We start from the raw sequence: 7,500 nt of genomic DNA, 5'->3' as shown, positions 1-7,500 counted from the left end.
TTGTTGCAAATAACAAATGGAATTATTTTTACTTTGAAACAAATAATAGTTCTTGTTTCCTACGGTTGGTTTACGCCGTCCTGAAATGCTCTCGTAAATTTGTTGAGAAACTTCGTTAATTCAAATGCAGTTTGCTAATGCTCCCGTTACATATCTAAAACAGAAAAACTAATTGCACAGACAGTATCCTACCGACCTCCCTACTACAAAGAGTTCTTAATGACTAACAAAATATAGTAGGCGTCCTTATGTACCACTGTATCATGTTTAAAAGGCGAGACTAAGCGTCACAACCAGCAACCTATAGGCCTACACCAAGTTACTACTAATCCTTTTTAACAGCGAGCAAGATATTGTCCTCTTTATAGAATGAGGTACATTATAAGATTCGTGATGTTCTGATTTCATAATTGAAATCGTCACTGCCCTTTGTGTGTCACAATGATATGCTGGAAACATCAGATACGTTCAGAGAGAAAACGGATCTAATAATGAACATTGCACCTGCTAGCACAAGATTAGGGGTAAATAAACTTTAGTGCGCTTTGCTTACCTGTGTATTGTGTGTCCTCATTTGTACGTGAAGAATTATTGAGCCCATATCTGCAATTACAAGCTGCACAACATATCACTATAAAATCAAAGACCGACAAAAAAATCTCTGGACACGCTGTGCACATCTTCAGTCTCCGAGGTTACCAGCTGTTTGGAGATGTGGCCCAGGGTTGCCGCGAAGTCCGCACGTCACCTAGAAACTAGCTCCGCACCGGGGGGTGCAGTGTTAATTGCCAAGCAATGTTATGTTGCTACACTAACTAGACGAAATAGTCATCCTGGTTATATTATATCAACCGTATCTTTTCTATTATATGAGTTGGGCTTACTAATTAAACCTTTATGAGTTAGATTTTCCCCTCTTCGAAATTCAGGTGCTTCATATATTTTGAAACATTGCGTAACTTTGATGATAGTAAATTTAGAATCGAACGAGATACGCGGACAATGTTCAGTCTTGAAGCTGGTTGATTACATTCTATATATATATCATATATATATAATATATATATTTATATATATATTTTATATATATACATATGTGTGTGCGTGTGTGATTACTGTTTTTATATTTATTATTGTTTGTATTTAATGATGCGTCATCAGGCTACAAAGTGAACAAGGGCAAGTAAATTTATTCATAAAGTTTTCAGCAAAAAGTGGGAAGTTACAAAAAACTACACTAAAATGTATTTCTTTACTAAAAAACGGTGGTTTTTGCATTCATTTCTTGTGCGTTTCCCACAGAGTAAGTTGACAAGCTCCATAAATCCTTCGATATTCATAAGTAGTTTATTCTTTCTTTTCTTTTTTTTAAGCCACATTTGTCATTTTAGGTAATATGCTGTATGTTAAATCAAACGTTTGCTGAAGTATTAATGATAAACAACCTAATATATAACATAGGTCTAGGCTTAAAATCAATGCCATAAACATTGTAAACTGACAAAAACGTTATGAAACATGTAGGTCTATATGCCACCTTTTATGATCCGGATATTTTGAAATGAGATATTTCCTCAAGAGAATGGGCAGCACATTATGCATGATTTATGGTATACATGTGCCAATCCTAAGTCAAACGAATGCCCTATTCAGGGCTATGAGTTTCAAAAAATTGGAAAGAGCACATCATAATTGGTCCTTTTTTTATCAATAAGCTACATTAATATAAAGAAAATCCACGATTACAATACACCACTTCCTAGCATACATATATCGAAACTTATTCGGTTATAATCAGTTGAATCACTTTAACTAATGAAATTGCCTAATACATATTTGCAGTTGTTTTCTCAAAAAAATAAATAAAAAACTCGTTACACATGACTAAATTTACATTAATTAAAGTCAGTCTTCACCCTAAGATTTCACAAATTAACCAAATTTTACAAACCTATATAGATATAATTACAAAGGCAAATTGAAGATTGCTGGACCTAAAGAATGAATGCATTGGGTTACGTCATCTGCTGTTGACAAAATCGGTTCTTAATTGTAAATCGTATATGATCGTATCTGTTATTGGCTCACGAACACTCGAGACTAGTGAAAATGGTTAATTTTAAAAAAATATTAGTATTTTCAAAAATATTATATAATTTCAATCATTTTCTATTAATGAAAAAAGTTTTAAAAGCATATATACTATGCGGACCTACAGCGCCGCATACGTGAGGAGTGCAGACCTCAGCTCTGCATTCAATGCCTCCCCCTCGAATCCTCTCCGCACTTTTGGTCATTTCTCCGCGCTTTGGCAACACTGAGATGTGCCGCCAAGCTCTGTGGTCGCCTGCAGCGCCACCCTGGTGGTGCTACACCAAACTAAGTAGTGCTACATTACATTTCACATTTCCAGTATTTTTTACCCTCTGTGGCATGCACATATGCTTATCTCTAATTATAACGACATTTCTGAAATGCGTTGGCTAATACCATATAAATATTGATTACTTTTCATTATTTGATATCCGGAAATTAGCTTTATTTTAATGCGTAAATTGAGTGAGAAGTTCACGTATCTCATGCCATAAAGAAGTGTTAACAGGATAGTTAGATTACACTGGACACGTTTGCTGTCGTTGTTGTTGTTTCTGTGACATTTTATTGAAATTGCTTCTCTGTACAAATGCATTTGTGAGTGTATATATATATATATAATATAGATATATAATATATATATATATATATATATATATATATTATATATATATAATATCCCTTCTATATCTATGGGTATAACAGTATGATATCTGCTTCAGTGCAAATACTGAGTGATATTGTAATAGTGAAAAAAAAACTAGGGATATTAACATATAAGTAGTCTAAATATTCTAATGCTGATTGCTGTATCGATGCTCTTAAAGCAGAAAAAAAAAACTATAGTTTTATTAAAGCATAGCCATTGAATGTGCTTAAATACAACCACGATTTGTTAGTTTTGTTACTCTTATTAATGATAATAATAATAATAAAAAAAACTCACGTCCTCAATTCCGATACGGTGTTGTTAGCAATGATAAATTTTTAGGGCTGCAGAAATAAACTTTGATAGACGTTACTACAACTCCACCTCCAACCTCCCACCCCATCCATCCGCCGTCTCCCTCCTAATACCAACCCCACCGCCCCCGCCCCTTCCACCTACCCAACCCCCTCCCCACTCCCAGCATCTTTTCCCTTGTTAATCTACTTTCAGTTTTCCTCATCCCTTCTTTGTGTTGACGACTGAAATCGACTTATGACCCCCGACCATAATAACGGTCGACGTTTTTTTTTTTCTATTTTTTTTTTCTTTATCTCCCTGCTAATATGTATCTGCTCTCGAGAGGTAAAAGGTCACCTACAGGTTACACCTCTTAGGTCGAAGTTCAGCTGGAGGTGACCCAGAGAGAGAGAGAGAGAGAGAGCGAGAGAGAGAAGGCCAGCAGCAGCCGGGAGACACACCTTTTTATCGGCTCTTGGGTAGAAAAGGAAGTCCAGCTTTAAAACAATATTCCTGTCGCTTGTCTAACAAATTTCCTCTTCCACCTATCCAGAGGAGGGAAAGTATGAGTGCGTATGTGTGTGTGTGTGTTCTCAATCCCGAAATTCTTTTGTTTTGTTACTGTCGTTTCTTTTTATTTTTATCGTTCGCTTCCTTTTAATGGACTACGATATTTCATAACATGAAATATTCTTTTTCTGTGTCGTTATTTCGAGAATAACTGTAAATTCTAGGAAGGGCTTCTTTTTATTTGTTTTTATTCCGTTTGCTAGATTTAGAGTTAGTGTCAGCAAGATTTAGACAAGTAAAGAGTGCACCGAAGTTTCTTTGGTGCAATCAAGTTTTCTGTACTGCGTATAAAATGCTGTTAAAAACCACCAACTATGACCGGCAGCTCTCCAGTTGCTCACTAGATGCGTTAGAGTGAGGGTGTGTCCCATGGCTCAGGAAAGTGCTCCTAGATGCGCAATTCATGGCTAACTTTAACCGTAAATAAAATCAAAACTACTGAGGCTAGCGGGTTGCAATTTGCTATGTTTGATGGTTGGAGGGTGACTGATCTAAACACCAATTTGCAGCCCTCTAGCCTCAGTAGTTATTTAGATCTGAGGACGGACGGATAGACGAAGCCGGCACAATTGTTTTCTTTTACAGAAAACTAAAATTAGTCCACTCACTGGCATCACGTTGTGTGTTGTTGTGGGGGGAGGGGGGAGTTGGTGGGAGGGGGGGGGGGGGTGAATAACATAAGAAAAACATCCCTCTTGTCTAGAAAAATATCTCTCTTATTCAAGAAAAGTGTCTCACTTTTAAAAAAGATATCTCATTTTGAGAAAAATATCTTTGTTACTTTGGAAAACTATCTCTCCAATTTGAGAACAATATTCCTGTTATCGAAGAAATATGCCACTTATTTAAGAAATATTTTTTTTCTTATTTAAGAAATATTTTTTTTCCTATTTAAGGAAAATGTTTCGATCTAAGTAAAATATCTCTCTTGTTTAAGTAAAGTATCTCTTTTAAGATAGATATCTCTATTTAAGAAAAATATCTCTCTTTTAAGATAGATATCTCTATTTAAGAAAAATATATCTTTTAAGATAGATATCTTTATTTAAGAAAAATATCTTTCTTCTGTTAGAAAAATATCTCTCCTATTTAAGAAAATATCTCGCTTATTTGAAATAAATGTCTCTCATATTAGAAACAACATCTCTTATCTAAGAAAATTGTCTCTAACTTAAGAATATATGTTTCTTACTTAAGCAAAATATCTTATTTAAGAAAAATGTGCCTTACTTAAGAAAATTATCTCTTAATTAAGGAAAATATCTCCCTTAAGAAAAATATTTACCTTATTTAAGGATATGTCTTACTTAAGAAAATTGCCTCTCTTGAGATAAATATCTCTCTCGAGAAAATATCTCATTTAAGAAACATATACTTCTCTTTTAACAAAAACATCTATTTTATTTGACAGTTGTGCGAAACGGCGCCTACAATATTAATCTCGCGATATAACCTCTGTCTTCGACATCGCACGATATTTTCGAGGGATTTTTCTTTTCAATTTTCGTTCAAAAAAATATATATATATACATATACGAAAAGCTCGCTGGAACTCATCAAGATTTTTCCCGCACCCCCAACATTTTTTCCCCGTGATTCTTTTTTTTTTTTTTCCTCTCTCTTTTTTGATACGGCTAAACGACCGAAGTTTTGGATTTTGATATAGAAATATCTTTCGATACTAAAAGGCGGAAATGCGCTATGAATATGCATGGGAGTGGAATGATGGCGTTCACTTTGATATTAATTAGTGAGTGAAAGGTCAGAGTCGCGGGGAGAAGACACGATACTGACAAGTAAAAAAAAAAAATCCGCAGAAGTTTCTTCGGTGCAATCTAGTTTTCTGTACAGCGTATAATCAAGGGCACTGTAAATCGATCTGTCTTTCGGTTGTCTCAGTATAATGAATACTGTCTGAGCCGCGGCCCATGAAACTTTAAGCAAGGCCTGGTGGTGGCCTGTCCTATATCATTGCCAGACGTACGATCATGGCTAACTTTAACCTTAAATCAAATAAAAACTACTGAGGCTAGAAGGCTGTAATTTGGTATGCTTGATGATTGGAGTGTGGATGATCGACATACCAATTTGAAGCCCTCTAGCCTCAATAATTATTAAGATTTAAGGGCGAACAAAAAAAATGCGGTCGGATAGACAAAGCCACTCAGTAGTTTTCTTTAACATAAAATTAAAAACAGACAATTGATGATAAAGCACCAGATAAATTACGAACTTTATAATGTAATCAATGTGCAGACTGAATAAAAATGATCTGGAGTAACTTTCAGAGTGACTAAGAATTTACCTAATTTACAAAATTCATTTTCAAAAAGGTCAGGCATGCGTCTCAGCCATTAGTAGAACTGTTCGTGTCATTTTGAAATAAAACGGAAAAAATCCTTTATAACGATTTTCTTTTTCTGGGAAGTCACGGAATATGTTTCTAAGATGTGTTAAGGTATTGTGGATGAGGTTTTGTGATAGATCTCAAATAGAATATAAACAATTATTACTTGTTACTGGTTAACATAAAAATTACAACGGAAAATATTTCATTTGATGATAATAAGTAGTCATGAATTAAATGTGCCAATTTTAAAAGGTTTCTTTGATTAACTGATTGGTCCTTTATTTATGAAAAGTCATACCTACGGCACTCCGCTTAATATGACTTAATTAATTATCTGTATACGAGTTAATGAACCTATTTCATTCAAGTAGCAATGAGATGCAAGTCCTGATTGTACTTAGCGATTGGCCTCAGTGTTCTTATAGCTTGTGAAACATGACTTGATTAAATGTTTTACTACGCTAGTAAGACGGTGGCGGAATGATCGATACGTAACAACTAATTGACCTGTCCTTGGCCAGTAACCACTGTGCTCAATTCGAATATATCCAGGGTCAATGAATATTACAGCATTTATAGAAACGCCCATATATTCCTGTCCCATGATGTGTATAGGATACTTTCGCTCACTCTGAGTAAGGTGCCCAAGAGCTTCTGGTTATGGTATAAGTAATATGAGAAACAACTTGTTTTCAGAGATAAATGTGGTTTGTTAAGTGTAATGCTTTAGCAAAAGAATGGCATGCTCAAGAAAGGAATATTTATAAATGTCAGTTCAGATAATGCGATATTCATATGATTTTTGTTCAAGTGAGTGAGATTTCGATTTAGTAAATCTATTTAGCTAACTTCTTAAATTGCTCGTTTGAGGTGGAAAAATACGTAAAAGTATTTATGAGTGTGAAGAATTACGCAATAAGGCCATGACCATGGCAACTTTAAAAACGAATAAACTGGTGGAAAGCGGTATGCGACGAAAATTCAGGTTTTATTATACTTTTTTTTTTCCTTCTGTCCATCCGCCTGTGGTGTTTGCGTATGGTAACACTGCGTCCGGGGCTTTAAATAGTTACGCTATGTGTAAGTTTGAGGTAAACAAAAGGATATCTGGCCGTACATTTGCAACTGAAAAGTGATTTAATAATTTACTGTATGCGAATTACACCGTTAATATTCGAAATAAGGTTATTATTAATGTTGAATGTAAGCTAAATGTAACTATCTAAAGCCCAGGACGCAGTGTTACCATACCCAAACACCACAGGCGGATGGACAGATGGAAAAAAACGGGGTATAGTACTTCTTGATTAACATCGTACCTTTACATTATGAAAATTTAAAAGTTTCCTAAAGACATTGGAAAATGTGATTGAGAACATTCATCTTTTTATGGCGTAATTTAACGAAAATTCTTATTGTCTTGTAGATTAGTCAGTTGTATTTGTCTATAAAGGATATTGATAACAACTCTTTCATAAAATACCAAATGTATAATGTAAGCTACTGAATATATCTTCTTTGAATATATAGACTGAATTTC

The 7,500-nt window shown here is 34.6% G+C and overlaps 1 long non-coding RNA gene across 4 annotated transcripts in view; it reads right to left on the bottom strand.

Annotated features, from left to right (window-relative positions):
- Positions 1-733, bottom strand: part of LOC135206487 (uncharacterized) — a 174,470-nt gene extending 173,737 nt beyond the window's left edge. For all 4 annotated transcript variants that reach the window (XR_010312754.1, XR_010312753.1, XR_010312755.1 and 1 more), the window contains exon 1: positions 554-733. This is a non-coding gene — a long non-coding RNA (uncharacterized LOC135206487). The remainder of the gene's footprint in view (positions 1-553) is intronic.
- Positions 734-7,500: the final 6,767 nt, after the last annotated feature.

The sequence above is a fragment of the Macrobrachium nipponense genome, chromosome 31 (genome assembly GCF_015104395.2).
Source record: "Macrobrachium nipponense isolate FS-2020 chromosome 31, ASM1510439v2, whole genome shotgun sequence".
Lineage (NCBI taxonomy): Eukaryota > Metazoa > Arthropoda > Malacostraca > Decapoda > Palaemonidae > Macrobrachium > Macrobrachium nipponense.
Note: the sequence above shows the minus strand (reverse complement) of the source record. Positions and strands in the feature narration are given on the sequence as shown.